We start from the raw sequence: 25,370 nt of genomic DNA on the forward strand, positions 1-25,370 counted from the left end.
ATCTCTCTTGGTCTTTTTACTTCTAAATGCATGACACTGAAAGATTTAGCATGTTAGTGGTGCTCAATAACTATTTATTATCATTAATTAGCTGAATGCCTCCAGAAAGCCTAATGAAAAGGAAAAAGGGGGTTTGGTTTAAGAAAACATATGATTAGGCCTCCCTGCTGACATCCTCTTTTTGATTACAGAACTTGCCTTTGGACTCAACTGAGAAACAGCATTCTCATAGCTACGTTTCCTTTATCCGAACTGATCTCGTGTGTAAAAGAGAACAGCTGTTAAAAGAAATTAGTATAAATTAAAATTAAACTGGAGTTTGCCCACATTGTATCAAAATCAAACCAAGCAGCTTAATCTTTGAAAGGTCCTCCTTGGGGGGTTTCTTCTTCCTTTATTGTTTAGGCAGGCACTTCTCCTCAGACCTTTTAGTTCATCCTCTCCAACTGACTCAGGAAAGTGAGGGCGGTTAAGAGCCGGGCTGGTGTCCTGGGATTTGTATGGAGAAGATTCCCTTTCACTACTTGATAGCCTCAGGGCTGAGACGGCTGTAACACACCACTCATCACCAACAGTGTCAGGAGTTGTATCAGCATCTTCAAAAAGAAAGTCATTTTCAGTTAAAAATAGCCATATTCTAAGCTTACCTATGCTCCCTGCACACTTTTTAAAGTCCAAGTGAAAATATTTCTTGAACCTGTGTTTGACATGCTCAGTAATTCCTAGGAGGCATAAAACACCTTTGTTTTATTTCAAGGCTCTCTGGCTGTGGTCAAAACCAGAAAGGTCTTAAAATTTGGCTTGGCTAGCATCCCAAAATGTTATTCTAACCCCCGACAGATCTTTCACCAGGAGAATATGAATCAAGCCGCATTCACCTTAGTACAGTAGCTATTTGATTTGCTTAAAAATCATAGTGTTCCCGTTTATGTAATAAAGTACAGTAGAAGAAAAACACTGATTCTTGGAGCGACTGTAATTAATGTAAGGAGAGTTTTCTGGTACAAATGTTATGTGATGCTGCGGCCTCTTCTACATCTAATAGTGTCGGGGGGGTGGGTAGGGAAAGTCAAAATACTTCTGATTTGTTCTTTAGGCAATAAAAATTATATATAGGGCCTCTGAGAATTGACTTGATTTCCAAAGATCTAAAGAGCAGGGGAAGAAGTGATGATGGCCTTTTGTTTATAGAAGCAAACTTCCAGTACTAAGTGACTGTCTGGGGGGTAGAACGAAGTATGGTTTTAATTCTGCCCTGAATCAAGCTCTGAATAAAGTGGTGGAGCTCGCTGCTAACACACAGTCTTTCTCTCAGACAGTCTGCTGAGTCCGGACCAGAGCACTTGGACTTTAGATTTGGAAACAAGCTGGTCAAGATGAAATGCATCAAATATTTCATATAATTTTTAAAAAATGATCATGATCTATCTGGAAGAAATAATCTAGGATAATTGTTTTCTAATTTTTTCCCCCCATTTTCTTGATCTTGCACACCTTATTTCAAAGAAATGTGTGCCATGACTGCAATTTTGCACATGAAACCCAAAGGCCCTCTCATCTTTATACGATTTGTATGTTTTATTAACGTAAAAAAGAAATTCGAGTTTTGGAAACTTCCAATTGATTTGTAAGAAATAGAGTATTAGTTGGAAACTATAATACATGTAAATTCTATTTTAATTACCCCACTGGCAGACCTCAGCAAACAAACCATGCAATCTCCATTACCCGATGACTTTAAGAGTGAGCATTTTTGAGTGGATTTGGATCAAGTTGTTAATGAGAGCTAGAGCGGTGGCTTATTTCACTGGATTTTCACTTCCTGAGACAAGGAATCAAGTACTGAATAAATCAAGTGCAAACGGCTTTGTCTCAGCCTCCGACGATCAACATCAGAAAGTGCCTGTCTTTAGCCCGATCAGCAGGCCTCGGCAAGGCAGCCTCGCCGCCCGGAATCGAAGAGGCACCTGGCCAGTGCCCAGCCTCTCACGTTGTATCTCTTAGGAAGGGCAGACTCTGATGATCTTTGCCATTGCTCTCGGCTCTTCTTACGGTTTACAAATTGTAGGGCAGGCACCACTGTGACACAGACAGGCAGTTTCTGTCTTCCTGACATGTATAATTCAAGAAGCCTCAGAGGAACCTGAGCCGGTTTGGCTCAGTGGATAGAACATCGGCCTGTAGACCAAAGAGTCCCAGGTTCGATTCAGGTCAAAGGCAAATACCTTGGTTGCAGGCTTCTCCCCAGCCAGGGCCCTGGTTGAGGCTCATGCAGGAGGCAACCAATCAATATGTTTCTCTCACATCGATGTTTCTCTGTCTTTCCCTCTCTCTTCCACTCTCCTTAAAAATCAAAGGAAAAAATATCCTCGGGTAAGGATTAACAACAGCCACAAAAGAAGCCTAAGAGGAAATATGTGACCTCTCCCTAACCCACCTAAGGAAGAGGGATGAGACAACTCGCCATACAAGCCCACCACAGTAAAATGCAGTCATGAAATTTAACTTGCTCAAGTTCTTCCTCAAAGTGAGCTCAAGTTCAGAATAAATCATGACTATCGTTTAAGAACAATAGAATGTGAAAGTGAAAAAGAAAGCCTGGCACCTGCCTGGCTTTCATCCACTTGATGTCACTACTACATTGGAGCATGCTTGTTAAAGATAAATGAAGGGAAATGATTGAACTTGCCAAGGGCTCAGCGCCTGGCACATAATAAGCACTCAATAAATGTTGGCTCTTCGGTCTTAGCTGTAAGATAGTCACATGCAGAATGATCTGTGTGAGTTAATCAAATGTAGGGTATACACATTTTTCAATGTATGTAAAATTAAATTATAGTACAACTGGGCCAAATTGAGAGCCTCCCAGAGCAGCAATTTTCAACTAGTGTGCCATAAGGATTTTTAAAACATGCAATACCTGACTCTTAAGTCAGGGGCACTGATCTCTTTTCCCTTAGATCAGGGGTCTTCAAACTACAGCCCTCGGGCCACATGCAGCCCCCACGGGAGTCTGATCCTGCCCGCCACGTTTTTTGGGCAGTGAGCGCAGCCAAGGTGTTACAGTAGGAATTAGTAGTTCATATAGTCCGGCCCTCCAGCTCTCTGAGGGACCGTGATCTGGCCCCCACTTTAAAAAGTTTGAGGACCCCTGCCTTAGATTGTAAATAAAAAAATAAAAATAAATAATAACAGCAACACAATAATAGTCATTTTGAATGAGTCAAAATTACAGTATATCTATTTTTTGTCAAAAAAAATATTTTTGACATGCTGCAGAATTTTTGTAATTAGTTGACATGTGCCATGAAATGGAAAAGGTTTAAAATTGCTGTCCTAAATATATGTGAAGTCCTGAAAATATCTCTACAGCATAACGGGGACTTGTTAGGACTTTATAAGAAAGGATTAGGACCATTTGTTTATTTTTCAGAAGATTACTCTACGGGGACCTACGGGGAGATGTGAGGCTTGTTGTCTTGGGTTGGTCCTCCCCAAATTTGGGGATTATTTAATGCAAATCATCTCGGATTTTAAACTGGCGATTCCGGCCTATTGCCTTAACTAAAACAAGATAGCCCCCTACCTTCGCTGAGAGGTCTCAGAACCCCTGAAGTCTGGCAGCCTCCACTAAGCCAGCTGCTGTTTGCAGGATTCAGATGATCTGGGACTTCCCAGGTGTCAGAAGCAAACAATAGATCACAGCTGGCATTAATTGGCAGCACCCTGGTTGGCAGTCTCAGCAGAGAGAGGCCAAACACTGAACAGGCCACAGAGAGAGGACGCCCCTCACTCGGCTAATATTAATTGAAATGTCTTCGTGGAATGCTGTTTTGCACATTGCAATGAAAACAGTTTGTTTTTAGGCTTTAAACATCCCTCTGCTGTGTTTGCAATCTGAACACTACAGCATGTGTTAAAACATAAGATCCAGGGAGGCAAACTGACTATAAACAGAGTAGTTTAGGGGCTGGGGGTGGGGAAGCAGGGTCTCTCTTTTGCAATGTTCAAGCTCAGGGAAACGCACAGAAGTGATAACACAGCACAAGCAGGGGAAAAGGAAGAAATATTTCAACTTCAGAGGATTTTTTCACTGTGTTTGTTGGTAAGAACCTTACGGAGGGAACATTATCTAAATCCATGAGTTTTCCCTTTGATGCTACCCTCTTAAAAATCCTAGGAGGCTATGCTAAATATTACCCTGGTTTTCTAGGGCAATCGTCTCAATCCATCTAGTTAAAAGATACCTAGGAATGTGGTCTGTGACCAATAGCAGAGATTAGCATGCTAATGTTGTAAGGGCAGCATTGTGAAATAAGCCGGAGATATCCCTGGAATCAGACTGAGCACACCAGGCCAGCCCCCGTGTATCACTCAGGATTACACACAGACGGCTAGGAATACAGAACAATCGCTCCACATTTCTTTGTGCTGGTGTCATCTCCCCTTCGTATCTGGGAACAATACCCATATCTCGTCCCCGGCTACTGACATTTGTCATAAACTCCAATTGACCTTCTGCCAGAGGAGCTTCGGGATGATTCTCTTTTTTATCTTTCACAGTCTTCAGCATGGAATGATTCATTCCGGAAGTATCCGGGGCCCCGTGTGTGCTCCATGATGTGAACAAGAAACAGGCAAATCAGTCCCTGCCCGAGGAATCCGAAGATAGGTTCGTGACACATGTCGACAATCTGGAAGACAATGACAGCTCTCTGGTGCAACCTGAACAGGTCAGGGCTGACGAGCGAAAAAACAAGCCAAAGACATCCACACGGTCAGTTTTCTCATCAAAGGCTTTAGGCTTTAGGGGAACATAAATTTGGAAATGTGCTCTGAAGAAAATGTGGGTTTTAGATGAAAAAACATATTTCAGATTTTTTTAAAGCAGAAGAAAAATAAAACAGATAAATAAGAAAGCCTTAAGGAGGAACACAAAATATGTCAACTGGAATCAAGTGTACTCCCAGCTCTTTATATCACAGAAAAAAATGAGGAAGTCATGGTTATACTGGTTCATCATCCAGATATTAGAACACCCCAGGTTTTATAGATAAAAACATTCACGTAAAACAGTTAAGCAAGTCTCCAAAAATTAGGACTCCAGCCAGTGTCGTAACAATAGAACTGAACAAAGGCCCTCCCTGGAGTAGTATTCACTCAGTCCTGGTCCTACAAGAGGTAGTCAAATGTGTGGAAACATTCTCTAATTCTTCTTTGACACTCAGAAACCATTACTTCTCAGCAGCCACAAGCATCTTCAGTCCACGTTAAGGCACCTCGGCAACTCACTTCATTTCCTCCCTCCTGTTTTTCTCCCACTGTCCCCTGCCCACTCATATTCAAAAGACGGAGGGACAAACCCTTTCAGAACTTCTTTTTTTCCTATCTCAAAGCACTCCTACTTCTAACTGGCCACGTGAACATAACCCTTGGACTCGGTTTGCACAGCTCTAATACCTGAGAGTCAGTGTCCTGTGAGAAACAAATGTTCGGCAGCTGAAAACATTTTGCTCAATTTCCATGGACAGAGTGCCATGCAAAGATTGAAAACCCTAACCTTAAAAAGACAAGCGAGTGCCTTCAATACATACACTTAACTGGATGTAGGAATGCAAGTTATATCTTATGTTTTAAAAGTTCCATTGAAATTGAAGTTCCAAGACACAAGTGAAACTTTGTCCACTCTTAATCCCAGGAAAAACAATGTTATTTAAGGCAACCCATTGTCCAGCCAATCGCTCCCCTGTGATAATCTTCCCCACCTACTGAGTATCACAGGGATGAGGGAATTCGAGATGAGTTTATTATTATACTTTCTAACCTTCAAACTGTGAACTAAGCAAACACGAGAGTGGGTGTTTAAAAATTAAGTGTGTTAATACAAATCATACTAATAAGTTTCAATGCAAGCTCTGGGAGATCCATTTACTCCTATAAATGGTTGGGTACTTTCATCACAGTTATTATAGTAAGTATCTAGTGGTAGAAATAAACTCACACATCACTCTCTAGTAATGTGCTTAAAATGTACTGATTCAGTTGGGATTCAAAAACAAAGGACTCATTCAATACATGTGGAAAAGGCTTTGAGAACTTTTGAAGAAAGGATAGACATGCAGAGAGTCCTCATTTTTATAGGTGACTTGTTCTAGATTTACCATATTTTTCGGACCATAAGACGCACTTTTTTCCCCCCAGAAGTGGGGGGAAAAAGTCCCTGCGTCTTATGGTCCAAATATAGCCTACACATATACTGTAAAAAAAAAGTTTTTTTACTTGCCTGGCTCTGTGTGGTGTCTGTGTGCTTGCCCGGCTCTAAAATGGTTCTAAATGCTGCTGTTTACTTTATAGGGTTGATTACATGTGTTTATGACTGTGATGTTGGGTTTTAATGCACATAAAATATTTTAGGACACTATTTGTTTCAGAATCTTTTTTTCTTCATTTCCCTTCTCTAAAAACTGGTGCGTCTTATGGTCCGGTGCATTTTATGGTCCGAAAAATACGGTAATTACTGCAATGGAGAATTGCAAGACTTTTTTTTTATTATTATTCTGTTTGCACCTACATGAACTTGGGCAAGTTCTTAAGCATTCAGAGAGCATTACAACCTCATAAACAAAAAGGTGTGAAAACCAGAGCAAAAATTAGACCTTCAAGTCAATCTGAGATATATGCTTAGGATTATATCAGATGAAGGCAAGCTCTTGCCAAACAAAGATAAGAAATACTATAGAGTTTAAAAGGCAGAGACAATCTCAGAGCTTATTGAGTCCCACCTGCTCATTTCAAGTCCAGAATCTGGGAGGAATACATAAGATGTCCAAGGCCAATCAGCCAACAGCATCATGGGAACCTGGGAACCAGGAAACTGAAGCAACACGTACACGCACTCACGCACGCATATAAATTAAAATGTTTAGAAGAAAGATTTATTCATGTATGGATAATGTTTGTACAACGAGAAAGTTAGGGGCAAAACAATAGAAAAACTGTTTTCTCTCTTGATGTCTCTTAAAGAAATATGTTACTGCAAAAGTGATTCCAGTCCCAAGGCAAACAAAACAAGACTGTTCCCACTGGTGTGTGGGTCTCCTGCTTCCACCCTAGCTATGGAGAAACAGAAGAAAGCAATGAAGGAGGAACCAAGAAAGAAAAAAGAAAATTATTACTACTATTGAGGTAACCCAGTCCAGGGGCAAAATTACATAAAGAGGATTTTATTGTATTACTAGAGGACTGGTGCATGAAATTTGTGCAGCGGGGGGGGAGGAGGGTTCCTCTCAGCCCAGCCTGCATCCTCTCCAATCTGGGACCCCTCAGGGGATATCCAACTACCTCCAGTCAGACATCCTCTCACAATCTGGGACCACTGCCTCCCAACTGCTCACTTGTCTGCCTGTCTGACCGCCACAACTGCCCCCCTGACCCCCACCAGCCTGGTCGCCCCTCACTGCCCCTCCCTGCTGGCCTGGCCACCCCCAACTGCCCCCCTGTGGTCACCCCATGCAGCCTGCCACTCGGTCATTTGGTCGCCCCTCACTAACCCCCCTGCCAGCCTGTTCAGTCATCCATTCGTTTGCAATGGTAACAATTAATATATATATAGCTATTTTAAAATAAAGAATAACTATACTTGTTGCAATCATTGTGTTGCTGCTATAATTTATATGCCAAACTCTCCTTCAAAATTAATATTATTAATGTTTTTAGCTCTTAGTGAAGAAATGATTCTGAGCGGCCTAAAGTTCTATATTTATTTGGAATTATTGACACTCTTCTATCAGTCCACCATGCCTGCAAATCTCTCCTGTTCTTAAGCCATCTCTTTGTCCTTTCTGACTCGATCACCTTCTTCACATTTCCCTAACTAGCCCATAAAGAAGTGACATAGACTGGCAGTCTCTGCTTCTCCTTTAATCTTCCATGTACAGGGTCTCTTTCAGGTCTATTGAATCTGTTTCACGAATGCCAACAGATCTCCAGATCCAAAGGCCTCCTTTCAATTCTCATCTGCCTGGCATCCAACCACCTTCTTCTGGGAACTCAGCTTTTCATGGCTCCCTTGAAGTCACTTAATCCCAATCTTTATGAACAGTTCCCAACCTTTTACTGGGTCCTCCACCTCCACCACTGGCCCCCCACTCAGTCAATAAGAATTTCATCTCCTCTCCAGGTTTCATTTATACTGGTGCTTCTGCAGCGAGCCTGATGTTGCTGCCAGGAGACATTCAGCAATATGTGGAGGCATTTTGGGTTGTCACAACTGCAGGGCATGCCGACCATTGGCACCTAGTGGGTGGAGGACAGAAATGGCTCTAAAATTCCTAGAGTATACATCCTACAGGACAGCCTTCCAAAACAAGAAATTTTATCCAGCCCAAAATGTCAAGAGAGAAAGAATAAGAAGCCTTGATCTATACTATGTGTAGACTGATGACTTTTATATAATTATCTATCATCTACATCCCTCAACTAAATTTCATTGCTATTTATAGTGCATCTCCCCATATGTGTCCAGTAATCATCATTATTTACCTCTAAACCTCCTCTTTGCATAGTCTCTGTCCCAGGTAAAGGCCTTGTCAAGCTGAAGTTGGAAAGCTTGGCATCATTTTCTACTCCCTCTCCATCGCCCACACAACTTATGTGTAACTGTGTTCTGTTTTATTTTATAATCCAATAACCCATGGGTGATCTGGTTGACTCCAGTCTCACCCCATTCCACTCCATTCTTTACACAACAGCAGCCACCCTTCTGCAACCAGAGTTTTATCCATTCTCTTTTACTTAAAAATTGTCAGTGTCTCTCACCGCCTAGCGGAGGAATTCTCAACCTGGATCTCAGGCTTGTGGAGAGGAAACACAATGGGAATAGAAGGGATTTCCGCACACCACCTAAAATTACATCTAAAGGTCAGCGTGCAGTGCATTTTTGGGAAAGAATATTAACAACTTTCAGTAGACTTCCTATGGCAGTGATTTCTCAAACTTGAGCCCACGTCAAAATCTCCTAGAAAGCATGTTGAAACAGATTGCTAGGTCCCAGGTCAGTGCTGACTTTAGCAGGTCTAGATGTACATCTGATCCTGAGAGCACACTTGGAAGAGAAGACTTTATAAAAATAGGGAGGCCCCCCTCATTCCCACAGGTTCTATTGGGGCTGGCCTGGGCTTCCAGATTCTTTTTAATCTCCCTAGGTGATTCTAAAGGCTACAAAGTTTGCAAACCAGTGCTCTGAGGGATTCACAAGCCAAACTAGGTAAAGAACCTAAGGGATAGGGCAAACCATGCTTGCACAGAGCCTCCTCCTCTGGCCTCCACCTCCCCTTCAGGTCCCTACACCACCACACTCCTCAGTGGCCTATTCCTCTCTCTCTCCTTCCATCGCTTCACACAGCACTCTAAAGAGCTCACCACACCAATAAGAATGCCCTGCATGCACTGTGAACCTTCCTGCCACTAGCCATATACTTCCCTCTGCCAGGAATGCTCTTCCCCAAACAATCTGCCTGGAAAATTCTACTCCTTCAAAATTAGCTAAGGTGTTACCTGCTCTGGCTCTCTCAGTTCCAAACCCAAGCCCAAACAGCAGCCAGGCAGAATTATCCCTCTCCATGTGATGTTCCCATAGCCCATTATGCATACCACTCTTTTGGCATAGTGTAAAAGCCCATCGTTTACACTGCTGTCTCTCACTGGGTTGTGATCTCCCACAAGGCTGGGAAGATCTGGTACCTCTTGCAGTCCCTGGCACAGCCCAAGTAGTCAATATGAGGTACTAGTTCTTTCATTCATCCAGCAGGCAAAGGGAAGTTACCTTGGTCTAAAACCAAGCTCGCGAGCCACATGCAGCTCTTTGGCCCCTTGAGTGTGGCTCTTCCACAAAATACCAAGGCCTGGGCAAGTCTATTTTGAAGAAGTGGCATTAGAAGAAGTTTAAGTTTAAAAAATTTGGCTCTCAAAAACATTTTCAATCGTTGTACTGTTGATATTTGGCTCTGTTGACTAATGAGTTTGCCAACCACTGGTCTAAACCCTTCCTAATTTTTTTTTCCCTGTTTTAAAATTGTTCTACATTTTAAATGGCAAACAAAACTGTAGACAGTGAAAATTCTTTGAATGAGCAGGAGTCTTCTGAATGGTTATGAAAATCAGAAAGGGCATCATGCCTGTAAGACAGACCTCAACAGCTTTAGGTGCTTAACTCTAAAAACTGAAAATTTAATTTAGCATGTTCAAATACTTGAAGTTCTCACTGGTAAACCTGCAAATAACTACTTAAAAACGTGGGTGTGGTGGGAGAAATGACTATAAAAATGTCAACTTGGGAGAGCACTGATCTGTTTCTCTGCATCTAATTGCTGCCCTGTGTAACACAATGGGCATTCTCACAGCGAGATTCAGAGGATGTGAATCGGACCCAGGTGTGTGCCCCCAGCCTCCTCAGCCTGGTTTTCAATAAACATTTTTTTTTTTACTTCTCTTCCCTGCCCTTCATAATAGCACAGATAAATGTTACATTTTACACACTAATCCCTCAAGAAAACATATTATACAGAATAAAGCAAGTCTATTATTTTGTGGTTTTAAAGAGGATGGATTAGAAATAACATTGATCGTAATTTCAAATTTCTACAAAAAGCTAGCAAATCTAATTGCTATCTTTTTTTGTTTTGTTTTGTTTTGTTTTTTTTAGTGGCTATCATTTTTGTATCAGAATTTGGGAATGTGGGTCAGCCAAGAAGCATTTTTAAAGGGTAACAGAGAACTAAGTGACTTTGATGGAATATGATACCTTCTGTAGTCACTTTGAGATAATCATAGCTGAAAGCAGCAAAATTACTTAGAATTTTAGAGTGAAGCTGCTGTTACTTTTCATTCTAAATTGATTACAAAAATTTTGTCATTTTTCCTGACATTTTAAGTGTAATTATCTTGAATAATATGAGTTTTGAAAACTAACTAGATATATTACAGAAGATTTAAAAATATGTAATTCAGCAATCCATTTATTTTTCTATTTTTACAAATAAAATATACAGTTATTACTCAGAATTCCACAAAAGTACCAACACTACACATTCTGCCTTCTCATTTCCTGAATTTCTTAACTGAATTATAGGAGTTAAGCAATTCTCATTTGACCAAGTTGGATGTTTTTAAGCTTTTTCTTTCTAGGTATAAAAATCTAGGGATCCATTTTTCACTTCCCTTTTGCACTTCTTCACCTCCTTAAATAATACTGCTTTTACTTATTCACTCCATTTATTAAAGATAAATGGGACACAAAGAATCAAATTAAAAGTTTTCATGGGCACTGTGTGTGTGTGTGTGTGTGTGTGTGTGTGTGTGTGTCTGTGTGTGCGCACATGTGTGTTCCTGCTATCTGGGAAAACTTTGTGAATTGTACGTTTATAATACCACAGTCTGATTACAGGTAACTGGTGTCATAATTTTTTTTTTAATATATATTTTATTGATTTTTTACAGAGAGGAAGGGAGAGAGCGAGCTAGAAACGTCGATGAGAGAGAAACATCGACCAGCTGCCTCTTGCACACCCCCTACTGGGGATGTGCCCGCAACCAATGTACATGCCCTTGACCGGAATCGAACCCAGGACCTTTCAGTCCACAGACCAACGCTCTACCACTGAGCCAAACCAGTTTCGGCTGGTGTCATAATTTTGATACTGGTTCCCAATGCTCTTTTTTTGAAGAACATAAATGAATCTGCAGTTAGAATGAATCTTCTCTTGCTGACAGTTTTCCTGAATTGCAAAGGTTTCTTGGATAGATTTAAGACTTGTGGTTGAAACATCATCAATCAGACTTTAAAATAAGCACCAGAATATAATAGTTTTTTCCCTCCATGTCCCCATCTCTTCCTACCCCAAGGTACAAGAGCAATAAATTTAATTATTTAATTTATCAAATTAAATTACCTCACTGGAAACTTGCTGTGACACTGTCCTTAGGCACTCTGTCTACCAAGACACCACATAGAGGTAAAAAGTTTTTAAGTGAAGTTCTTTCCTGGTATTTATATTAAATAAATTTATTTGCACAAGGTCCAAAATGGACTCATCTTACCCTGAATTCCTAGCAAGAGTAATTTAATTCTGTAGTGAGGATTCCATGTCCCAGCAGAACTCACAGTCTGTGAGTGGGTGGTCAATAAATATGTTCTTTCAAGTTAAAAATAAGATCTCATCAGGAAGAGTGTTTTGACTATGTTGCTTATCTGTGATAGCTCTGACGATAAAAAAAAAATCCTCCTCTGAGATTCCATTTGAATACTAAATAAAACCCCTCAGGAGCAATTTAGCAGTTGTAAGTATTCCCTAAACTCTCAGTGGAATATTATGCTAATATATTGCCATTGGGAAATCTAAAAGGAATACTACTTTTAATGACTGAGATATTTTCAAACAGCCAAAACTTACCAATTTCATAGTGCAGAATGGTTATAAATGAAAAATTTTGATGAACTGCAAAATAATTTTAATTATGTTTATTCAGTTTCATGGTCCTCATTTATTCTTACAAAGTATTTTGATAACCAGTGAAATGTTGCCTCATATGAAGTTCATTACTACCAGAATCTACAATCTTCAAAATATGAAAGATTAGTCTGATTAAGACAGCCCTTTAATTGCTTTCTCCCAATAAAAAAATTAGACTATCAGAGACCATGATGTTCTAAATGTTGGGAAAGTTCCAGAGTATTCCAAAATTAAGGGAGAGGATTGTTTGCATTCAGAGAAAACTAACTCTAATTTAATAGAAATTTAAACCCAGATGTTAACATTTTTATACACAATTTCTTGGCAAAGGGGGAATATATCATGCAAATGAAATATAGAGGGGCTTTTCTATTAGGTCGTAAAGAGATTTTCTCTGAACCAGGTGTTAGTTATGAATTTATAATTCTTTGGGAGGCTAGACGTGATGGCAACAGCTAATAATGAAGCTTACTCAGCGTATATATAACACCCACCAACTGGCTTGTCCATCAAATTCAGCACACTTCCTATGTGGACAATTTCTATATTGGTAGCTATGAAACTCTTAAAATTGCTTTGTTGAACCTGGAAATGCCATAAATTTTTATTTGTATAATTATTTATTTATTTAAATATATTTTATTGATTTTTTTTGCCGAGAGAAAAGGAGAGAGATAAAGTTAGAAACATCGATGAGAGAGAAACATCAATCAGTTGCCTCCTGCACACCCCCTATTGAGGATGTGTCTGCAACCAAGTACATGCCCTTGACCGGAATTGACCCTGGAACCCTTCAGTTCGCAGGCTGACGCTCTATCCACTAAGCCAAACTGGTTTTCAGCTAATCATTTATTTTTAAGACTTGATAACTAATTTTCTCTATAGTATGAAATCCAATAGTAACATAGAGAAATTATATTTGGATATATTTATTTATTAACTAATGTGCTTTCTCTTCAGTGATTCTTTTTTTCTTCTTGTTCTTTCTTTATTGATTAAGGTATTACATATGTGTCCTTATCTCCCCATTTTCCACTCCCCTCGCCCTCCTCACCCCCACTCATGCCCTCACCCCCCTGGAGTCTGTGTCCATTGGTTAGGCTTATATGCATGCATACAAGTCCTTTGGTTGATTTCTCCCCCTGATCCCCACCTTCCCCTACCTTCCCTCTGAGGTTTGATTCTCTGTCTCTGGGTCTGTTGCTGTTCATCAGTTTATGTTGTCCATTATATTTCACAAATGAATGAGATCATGTGATATTTATCTTTCTCTAACTGACTTATTTCACTTAGCATAATGCTCTCCAGTTCCATCCATGCTGTTGCAAATGGTAAAAGTTCCTTCTTTTTTAAAAGCAGCATAGTATTCCATTGTGTAGATGTACCACCATTTTTTTAATCCATTTCTCTGCTGATGGGCACTTAGGCTGTTTCCAAATATTAGCTATTGTAAATTGTGCTGCTATGAACATGGGGGTACATATATCCTTTCTGATTGGTGTTTCTAGTTTCTTGGGATATATTCCTAGAAGTGGGATCACTGGATCAAATGGGAGTTCTATTTTTAGTTTTCTGAGGAAACTCCATACTGTTCTCCACAGAGGCTGCACCAGTCAGTATTCCCACCAGCAGTGCACGAGGGTTCCTTTTTTCTGCATCCTTACCAGCACTTGTCCTTTGTTGGTTTGTTGATGACAGCCATTCTGACAGGTGGAGATAGTACCTCATTGTTGTTTTGATTTGCATCTCTCTGCTGATTAGTAACTTTGAGCATGTTTTCATGTTTCTTGACCTTCCTTATGTCTATCCTCTTTCAAAAAATTATCTATTAAGTCAATTGCCCATTTTTTGATTAAGTTGTTTATCTTCCTTTTGTTAAATTGTATGAGTTCCCTGTAAATGTTGGAGAATAAACCATCATCAGGGATAATATTGGCAAATATGTTCTCCCTTGCAGTGGGCTTTCTTGTTTTGTGGAAGGTTTCTTTTGCTGTGCAGAATGATACTGTACATAGAAAACACTAAAGACTCCATCAAAAAATTATTACACTTAATAAATAAATTTGGCAATGTAGCAGGATACAAAATCAATGCCAAGAAATCTATGGCATTTTTATATACCAAAAGTGAGCTTACAGAAAGAGAGATTAAGCTGAAACCGGTTTGGTTCAGTGGTAGAGCATCAGTCTGCGGACTGAAAGGTCCCAGCTTCGATTCCGGTCAGGGGCATGTACATTGGTTGCAGGCACATCCCCAGTAGGGGGTGTGCAAGAAGCAGCTGGTCAATGTTTCTCTCTCATCAACGTTTCTAGCTCTCTATCTCTCTCCCTTCCTCTCTGTAAAAAATCAATAAAATATATTTTTTTAAAAAAGAAAAAAGAGAGATTAAAAAAGCAATTCCATTTACCATTGTGCCAAAAAAAAATTAAGTTACCTAGGAATAAACTTGACTAAGGAGGTAAAAGACCCATACTCAGAAAACTACAGGACACTGAAAAATTAGATAAGGGAAGACATAAACAGATGAATGAACATACCATGTTCATGGATTGGTAAAATCAACATCATTAAAATGTCCATACTACCCAAAGCAATCTACTGGTTCAATGCAATCCCCATTAAAATACCAATGGCTTACTTCACAAACCTAGAATGAACTCTCCAAAAATTCACCTGGAATAAAAAAATAAAAATAAAAATAAATCCCCAAATAGGTGCAGCAATCCTGAAAAGGAAGAACAAAGTAGGATGGATCTCAATACCAGATATCAAGCTGTATTATAAAGCCATTGTTCTCAAAACTTCCTGGTACTGGCACAAGAACAGACTTATAGACCAATGGAATAGAATAGAGAACCCAGAAATCGACCCAAACCACTATGCTCAATTAATATTGGACAAAGGAGGCAAGAGCATACAATGGAGTCAAGACAGTCTCTTCAATAAATGGTGTTGGGAAAATTGGACAGATACATGCAAAAAAATGAAATTAGATCACCAACTTACACCATACACAAAAATAAACTCAAAATGGATAAAGGACTTCAACGTAAGAAAGGAAAGCATAAAAATCTTAGAGGAATCCACAGGTAGTAAAATCTCAAACATAGGCTGAAGCAATATCTTCACCGATATAGCTCCTAGGGCAATGGAAACTAAAGAGAAAATAAACAAATGGGACAACATCAAAATAAAAAGCTTCTGCACAACAGTGATTCCTTCTTAATCTGTGTCCCTTCCCTACTCAAAGACTTTAAGATATCCATTGCCTTAGGGCAGGGTTGTTACTTTGTTAAGTACAACAAAGGAGTCAAATCCTTTGACTTTGGTGTTTCAAAAATTCCAAGCATAGGACAAAAAGATCTAGATTGATAACTACTTACTGTCAGAACCAGTTCTTCTGATCCACCCATCCCAGACTAGATGGAATGAGAGAAGGATCCTGCCAGAGGAAACAAGGGTGTTTGAGCTGCTCTGGATATCTGAACAAAAAGAAGGTTGATCATGCTCAAACCTTCAGAATGTCTTAGTGCAAGCATGTCAAACTCGCCATGCAGCTCCCAAGGAATATTTTTGTGGCCTAGCCAATATAACAGTATGTAAGAAACATTTTATAAAAATTTTGTAACTTAATTTTTACAATATCCTGTTATACAGGGTAATTATTAATAATGAACTACAACATTCACTAATGACTGATCACTATTTTCATGTTGCAAACATTTCCCTTGCATGCCTTATACACAGGCACACCATTTCTCTCCACTAATTCTAGTAGTGAATACGTTAGCAGCCAATTGCCACGTCATTAGTCTTGGACTGATTTGTTTGGTGTGCACAACAGAAAATATTTTGCTTTCAGGGAATAAGAAAAAATAGGTTTATTTGTGTTGTACTTATTAATTTGTGCAGTTATTCAGTGTCTAGCTGGTTAATGTTCAAGAAAAAAATATTAATTTTTATTAAAATGTTCTATTTTATGTTAATGATTATTCATTTATTTCAGCCCTTTGTATTCAACATGTCTCTATAGAAATAAACCTATGTTTCTATAAAAATTGAAGCTTTTGTGTTTTTGTTTTTGTTTTTGTGGCCCACCTAAACTTGTTTATTTGGCCCATTTAGCCTTTGAGTTTGACATGCTTGTTTTAGTGGCTCTGAGAAGGATGGAATTGTATAGGTGTAGCCAGGAAGCCAGAGAGTCTCACAGAGTATTCCTGGGCCCCAGTTTGGCACAAAGGATATCAGAATAAAGATGGTTGCACAGAAGTCCTGAACAAAAAGGGGTGTGAGGTAACTACAAAAAGTTCCCCATGGTCCCACCAAGAGAGGCTCAGGAGAGCGAGCAGAGAAATCTGACCTGCTCAAGAAGAAAGGGTCAAAAGTAACCGAGAAAATGGAAGCTGAGACGATCAGAGAAAATGAAGATCATTCAGGTTTGCAAAATGATCTAAAAATCATCAACCAGAAACCTGATAAAACCTAAGTGTCTGGGGGAATGCCATCAGGAAGACATGACAGCCACCATGACCTGGCATCATGGAAGCCCCTAGTGAGTAGGTTAAACCTGGATGCAGGTAGAGATCCTAGTTGGAGTAGTCTGGCTCAGATAAAGCACTGTGACCCTGCAGTATTAGCCCTGTACTAAAGATGAAGAAAGAACATTTTCGCCCAATTTAGTTAATATCAGATTTTAAAATCTGACTCCATATACTCTGCTATAATAGAATAATGAGTCACTTCCATGTTATTCAATAAATAATGTGGTGACAACTGCCTCATCATGTTGAAAAGAAAATGATGCTTTATGTCAAAATAAATTCCAGATGGATCAAAGATTTTGAATTCCAAAATGAAACCATTAAGAGAAAACATAGGGAAATATTTCTTTAATTTTGTAATGTGAAAGGCTTTCCTAAACATGACACAAAATTTAAAAACTGTTAAGGAAAATGCCAAAAAACTATGAACAAAGTTAACAGACCAATGGCAGAAAGAAAGAAAAAGCTTTACATCACATTTTGATATTAAAAGAGCCAATTTTCTAATTTACATAATGTTTGTTTAAATTAGCAAGAAAATGTTTTTTAAAACTAATGGGAAAATGAGCAAGTTATGAAAATAAGTAGCTCACAGATATAGAAACAAAATGGCCAGTAGTCTGCAAAAAATTCTTAATCTGACTCATAATTAAAGAAATGCAGATTACTATAAATTTTCATCTATCAGATTTACAAAAATTTTTAAGTTTAATACCCTATGTTAATGCAACTATGAAGAGACAAGTTATGAGGAATTCTGATACTTTTTTATTATTATTGATTTCAGAGAGAGGAAGGGAGAGGGAAAAAGGGTTAGAGACTTCAGTGTTGAAAGAAAATCATCTATCAGCTGCCTCCTGCACGCCCCCTAGTGGGGTTTGTGCCCAAAGCCCGGGCATGCGCCCTGACTGGGAATCAAACCGTGACCTCCTGATCCATGGGTCAATGCTCAACCACTGAGGCACACAGGCCAAGCAGAATTCTTACACTTTTTAATATTTTTATTGATTTCAGAGAGGAAGGATGAGAGAGAGAGAGAGACAGAAACATCAATGATGAGAAATAATCATTGACCGGCTGCCTCCTGCACACCCCCCCCACTGGGGATCAAGCCTGCAGCCTAGGCATGTGCCCCTGACTGGAATTGAACCTGGGACCTCTCAGTCCGCAGGCAGAAGTCCTATCCATTGAGCCAACCAGCTAGGGCAGAATTCTTACACTTTTAATGAGAGTTTTAAATGGTATATTTTTTAGTGAAATTTACTAGTAATAATCAAAATCAATAATGCATAAACATTTTTTTACTTGGCAGTCCCACTATTAGGAATTAACTACTGAAAAAGTAATGCTCCCACTGATTAGAATGTTTTTCACATAATTATGTATAGTAAGAATGAGTAGTAGAATAATCCAAAAACTTATTAATGCGGGTGGTAAAATATATTGTGATCTCCTCATAAAATAGGATATTATGCAATCATTTTTTTAAACTACATTTTTTAAAATATATTTTTATTGATTTTAGAGAGTAAGAGAGAGATGGAAACATCAATGATGAGAGAAAATCATTGATCCACTGCCTTTTGCATACCCCACACTGGGGATCAAACCCACAACGCAGGCATGTACCCTGGCCGGGAATTGAACTGTGACCTCCTGGTTCATAGGTTGAAGCTCAAACACTGAGCCGTGCTCAATGGCTAAAACAGTACATTTTTATGGATGCAAACAAAGGACTCTAAGCCATTTGATTAAGCAAAAAATAACAAGTTACATGTGTTTATAATAAAAATCTCATTCATGAAGACTTTGAAAATATATACACACACACATATATATATATATATATATATATATATATATATATATATATATACACACACATACATGCACATATATAATATTTGAGAGGTGCAATTATATTTTTATACCAAAAAAAAAAAAAAAAAAAACAAGCATAGGAAAGCTGAATGATTACCTTTGAAGAGATTGCTGAGGACATAAGTGGTGGCCTGGAAAAGGGAGAGTGAGGTTTTGTTCTCATAACTTTCTGTACTCTTTGTGCATACTATACTTTTATGAATTTTTACTTTTAAAAATGACCTTTTTTAAAAATCAAAGACATGGGAAGTTGTGTAGTTTTCCTTGGTTTAAAATTAAAAACCACACTTCCGTAAGTAAAATGTGCCTCCGGAGACCAGGACAGCTGCAGCCGCCAGCAAGGAGAGAATTTTGTTAGGCTTAGCCTATTTCTAAATCACTGGTTTTGTTATTACAAATAGCTGATGTCATTTTTATATCCCAAATCCCATAAACCCTAACTCACACTAACTCAAAACCTAAGTACAAGTCAGTGGTCTGCAGGTGCTTACGACTCACAATTAGCCCCTAATTAAATCAATTACTAAAAAAGTGTCAGTGTACATTTCTAAGTTTTTTTCCTAATGTTTTGGCAAAAGGAATATGGAGAATCAAGACAACTGAAGACCTGTTCCCTGCTTTTAGGCAGGCACATCTCTCTTCCCTGTTCTCTCCCCAATGTCACGGACTAACTCCCACCAGCCCTGCTGTCACAGCTTCAATGACACATTCTCACAGAGGGATGCCCTCACCGCTTATCTAAGAGTGCCTCCCACCCACGCCCTCCTTATTCTCTGCCTTGGCTGCCTGTTGATTTACTTCTTGGCTTTTATGATGAATTGCAGTTATTTTTATTTGACTGTGATATTGGTTTTTGTCTCTCTTCCTCGTTGGAATGTATGCTCCATGAGAGCAGGGCCAAACTTGACTTGTCTAATGCAGTTAGTATAATCCTAGCACATAAGTAAAAATAAATGTGTGTTATAGAAATAAAAAATATGATAGCTGTGTGTGAGAGACTAATATTCACAATAGCTTGCCTTGTTAAGTGTTTACATAAGAGTGTGCAGTATTCTAAGTATATGTTATATTCATGCCATACTTAAAACAATGATATAATTTCCATTATTGCTCCTATTTTACAGATAAGAAAACAGATATAAAAAAGGTAAAGTAACTTGACCAAAGTCACAACCAGCTAATAAGGGAAAAGTTTTTTATATATATAGTGTAGCAGCTCTATGTATTAAGTATATACATACATATAATTCACAGTTATATATGAAGTATATGATTGAAATTATAATTTTTAGCTACAGAAAGAAATGTGTACTCTTTCCCAACAAAACATTGAAAAAAAAGATTTAAAGAAAATTAAAATACTCAATTCTATTTCTCTTTGACATAGAAGGAAGAAACTCATTTCTCATCAATAATGAGAGAGGACTTCCTTCTGCTTTCATCTTCTGGAAAAGTACATCAGTTCTTTACAGAAATTCTGCAAGTAGTTTCACAGGCCCCTGTGCACATTTTTGTATAACTATAGAGGATTCCAGTAGAGCCAAAAGCAGCCAGTGGCCCATTCTATTGTATGCAGAATATATTAATAATTGTCACTTCACTATTTATATCTGGCATAAAGCTATTGGGTCGGCAGCTAAGTAATTGCGGATTTTTTAAAGAAAATCAAAGACAATTTTTTCATGGAACTAAATAACTTTATTCTTTAATGTATTGCCCATTTTGATCAATGACCTTTTGCCATCTTTCAGGCAGCATCATAATCCCACGTTCAAAAAACTTCTGTTTTTTATTAGCAAAAAACTGAATCAGGTACGATTTGACATCATCATCATTATTGAAATTTTTACCATTCAAGGAGTTTTGTAAAGATCGAAACAAAAAGTAATCAGATGGTGCAAGGTCAGGACTATATGGTGGATGTGGCAAAACATCCCAACCAAGCTCCATTAATTTTTGCCAAGTGACCAAAGATGTGTGTGGCCTTGCATTGTCATGATGGAATACAACACCTTTTCAATTTGTCAATTCGGGCCACTTTTCTTCAACTGCATTGTTTAATTTCGTTAGTTGTTCAATGTAGACATCAGAATTGATCGTTCGGTTGGGTGGTAAGAGTTCAAAGTAGACAATTCCTTTGTAATCCCACCAAACTGATAACAAAACCTTCTTTTGATGAATATCAGCTTTTGATGTTGTTTGAGTTGGTTCACCTGGCCTGCTCCACGATCTTTTCCGCTTGATATTGTTGTAAACAACCCATTTTTCATCGCCAGTTATCAGTCGTTTTAAAAATGGATCATTTTCATTACGTTTCTTTAGCAAATCGCAGCTGCTAATGCGTTGCGTTAACTGTGATTCTTTCAGTTCGTGAGGAACCCATGTATCGAGTTTTTGAACATAGCCAAGTTGTTTTAAGTGATTTTCAATGCATGTATGTGATACATGAAGCTTCTCTGCAATCTCACGTGTTGTACTGTGACAGTCCGAATTGATTATTGCTTTGATTAGGGCGTCATCAACTTCAACTGGACGACCAGAGCGTCTTTCATCTTTGAGTGAAAAATTACCAGAACGAAATTTGGCAAACCAATTTTGACACTGCCGTTCTTTTAAGGCTTCGTCACCATAAACAGCACATAACTTTTTATGAGCTTGTGATGCGTTTTTCCCTTGCGGAAATAAAAAAGCAAAATATGACGAAAATGTTCCTTTTGATTTTCCATTTTTCAACGAACTCCAAACAAAAACTACAAAACAGATCAAAAAACTTTTTTTACTGATTAACAGCTGAGTAGCCAACTATCAAATACAAAATGTGTTTTACATTTGTACTACGTCTGCAAACCTAAAAATTCAACTGAAGCCATATATGTGTGAAACCCGCAATTACTTAGCTGCCGACCCAATATGTAGTGTCATCCTTATGAACAGCAGGAGCAACAAAAATAATTCTGATGTATAGTGCCTGATGTTTTAGAAGACCACATGAAATCTGATTCCCTTTACTTTATTGATCTATATATGTATAAAAGTCTAAGCGACCCAACAACCTCATGACAGATCTATCTGTTGCTATGACATGCACTGACCACCAGGGGACAGATACTCAATGCACAGGATCTGGCTCCCTCCTGTCTGGATTGGGCCTTCAGGGATCGAGCGGAAACTCGCCATCTGATATCCCCCAAGGGGTCCTGGATTGCAAGAGTGTGCAGGCCAGGCTGAGGGGCCCCATGGTGCATCGGGCTTCTAGGGTTATAATGAAAGAAGATGATATGGCCTGGCCATTGTGGCTCAGAGGTTGAGCTTTGACCTATAAACCGGGAGGTCACTGTTTGATTCCTGGTCAGGCACATTAAAAGGTTGCAGGCTTGATTCCCAGTAGGGTGCATGCAGGAGGCAGCTGATCAATGATTCTCTCTCATCATTGATGTTTCTATCTGTTCTCCCTCACCTTTCCTCTCTGAAAACAATAAAAATATATTTTAAAAAAGAAAATAGTATGGCCGAAACCGGTTTGGCTCAATGGATAGAGCGTCGGCTTGGGAACTGAAAGGTCCCGGGTTCGATTCCGGTCAAGGGCATGTACCTTGGTTGCGGGCATATCCCCAGTAGGGGGTGTGCAAGAGGCAGCTGATCGATGACTCTCTCTCATTGATGTTTCTAACTCTCTATCTCTCTCCCTTCTTCTCTGTACAAAATCAATAAAATATATTTAAAAAAAAAAAAAAAAAGAAAGAAAGAAAATAGTATGAATGATGTAGGACATTTCTTATGAAAGCTCAATGAGAATGAATTGAAACAAAAGGATTAACTCAAAAGAAATATTAATTTACTTGGACAAAAATATCCTGCAATTCATTGCTATATTCTTGTTCTTAAAGTAAGTCTTTCTTTTGTTTTCAATACACATGGATCAAGATTCTATAAATTGGCATGCAGCCTAAAACAGACAAACTAATTATAATAGGGCATATGTATTTCTTTCTCTTACCCACTGGCTTTATTCACACCAGTAAGAAAACCATGCTAGCAACCCCCACTTCTAAAAACAGTAGTTACTAACAGGACTCTCTGAAATCAGTTCTCCATTAAAGTGTGTTTATGGATTTGAAATAAACAAAGAAACAAACTTTAAGCAGAGCAAATAAAGTACTGTTAAAACTTTGTTGTTGTTGTTAATCCTCACCGGGAATATTTTTTCCATTGATTTTTAGAGTTAGTGGAAGGGAATGGGAGAGACAGAGAGAGAGAGAGAGAGAGAGAGAGAGAGAGAGAGAGAGAGACTGATTTATTGCCTCCCGCACATGCCCTCATCAGGGCCAGATCGAGCCTGCAACCCAGGTAGGTGCCCTTGACCAAAATCCAAATGGGTGACCCTTCAGTTCTCTAGCCAACACCCTAACCACTAAACAAACTGGCTAGGATTGTTAAAATGTTTTAATATTAATGAGTAGAACATCATTACCAAACAATCAAAATCACTTTGGAGTATTTTTTGTTTCAAGACACACATAATGTAATTACTAAAAATATGCAGCACACCAAAAAGCATATTTTTTGCCAACCTGACAAAAAAAATAGGTATACCGTAATTTTGATTCATTCACACCAGCTGGCTATCTATGTTGGCTGTTGTCATTTTTCATTTGACAATCTAAGGAAAAAGAGGTCAGTGTGCCTAACTAAATAGTTCAGTATTGCATACTTCAAAAATTATTGCAGCACACCAGTTGAAAATTGCTGCTTTTGACCAATGGTTCTCAACTGGGGACAATTTTTCCTGCAGAGGACATTGGGGTATATCTGAAAACATTTTTTATTTTTTATCATGAATTGGGGGAGGCATGCAGGGGCTGCTACTGGTATCTACTGGTAGAGGCTAAAGAGAGGACAAGTTGATAATTGATCCCATGGAGATGTCAAGTAGACTGTTGAATAGACATATGTAGAGCACATGATGGAAGTCAGGACTAGAGACATGAATTTAGGGATCTTCTGTTTATAGTTAAATTTATGGGACTGAAAGAGATTACCTCAAAGTGAGTGCATATAAGTAAAAGTTACATAAACTCTTATGTATTATGTAATACATAATAGGTTGGATTTTCATAGTACTTCCCAGCCAACTTGCTCATATACAGTGTGACTCTGAGAAGTGGACTCTAAGTCCCCTCCTCTCAAATCTGGGTGGGCTTGTGAGTCACAATGAAACTAACATAGTGGAAGTGACACTGTATGACTAAGAGTAGGTCAGAGAAGGAATACTTGCACTTGGATCTGTGAGCAATGACTCAAGTTCACCTACCTTGCCACTGCCATCGTGTGAGGAAGCAGGCTCTCCAGCTGATGATCTGTTTTTATTGGCCGGTAATGTGTAGAAGTCAAGCACTGTTGACAAGGGACAAGGGTGAATCTGGGTCCACGGTGATGGCCCTTGCGCTCTGCATCCAGATCTCAGCACTCTACATAGTGACCAGTCTCAGCATCTGGGAGAAAACCAAAGGAAACTCACTTCCCCTCAAATTACTTAGCTAGTAATTAGAAGGGGAAAAAAAAAAATCTTTAAAAATGACTAGTGTTACCTACCATTAGTAACCCTAGTATGGTTTCCCTTTGCTTAGTGATGGTAGGGACATAGTTGAATATGCAACTGGCACTGACTTGTCTTTTTGTCTGCCCACAACATTCTCCACTCTTCAAAAGAGAAAAATACATTTACCCTGACACATCTATGAGGAAAATACATTCATTGTCAATACTCTGGTTTTGGTCACCTACCTGTCACCCTCATTACTGCCACTTTATGAAATAAAGTAGGTGCAAAGGCATATGTATCGGCTTACATACATTTATTTCTATATCACCTAGACCTATTGTAGACTATCAGGCAGGGACCGGTTTGGCTCAGTGGATAGAGCATCCGCCTGTGGACTGAAAGGTCCCGGTTCGATTCCGGGCAAGTGCAGGTACCTTGGTTGCGGGCCCATCCCCAGTAGGGGGTGTGCAAGAGGCAGCTGATCAATGATTCTCTCTCATCGATGTTTCTAACTCTCTATCCCTCTCTCTTCCTCTCTGTGAAAAATCAATAAAAAATATATATATTTTTTTTAAATTATATTGTAGACAATCAGAATATACTTTGGATGCTCAGGAAATCATTATATCTTTAAAAATGCTTCAGATTATTTGATATTATAATTATTGTAAGCACATTCATATACAATGCTACTAGGATGAGATGAGAAATAAATTTCAAGGACCTGGAAGAGCAGGCTTGTCTATCTCATTACTGTTCTGCCATATATAACAATAAATTATGAATGTCCCACAGAAAAATTCCAAGGAGTACCTTGAGTAATATGTTTGCTGCCAGACCCTTGGAATGCAGTATTGTAGAGCTTCATATTATTACATATTTTGCTTTGTTTGTTCA

General features: G+C 38.8%; 1 long non-coding RNA gene across 1 annotated transcript; it reads right to left on the bottom strand.

Annotated features, from left to right (window-relative positions):
• Positions 1 to 58: 58 nt before the first annotated feature.
• On the bottom strand, positions 59 to 24,419 carry LOC311617072. The gene is made up of 3 exons (XR_014794049.1): positions 24,243 to 24,419; positions 4,516 to 4,694; positions 59 to 596 (listed from the first exon to the last, which is right to left on the bottom strand). It is a non-coding gene; the product is annotated as an uncharacterized lncRNA (long non-coding RNA).
• Between the last annotated feature and the right edge of the window lie 951 nt (positions 24,420 to 25,370).

This window comes from Pipistrellus hanaki (assembly GCF_964339955.1).
Source record: "Pipistrellus hanaki genome assembly, chromosome: 1".
Lineage (NCBI taxonomy): Eukaryota > Metazoa > Chordata > Mammalia > Chiroptera > Vespertilionidae > Pipistrellus > Pipistrellus hanaki.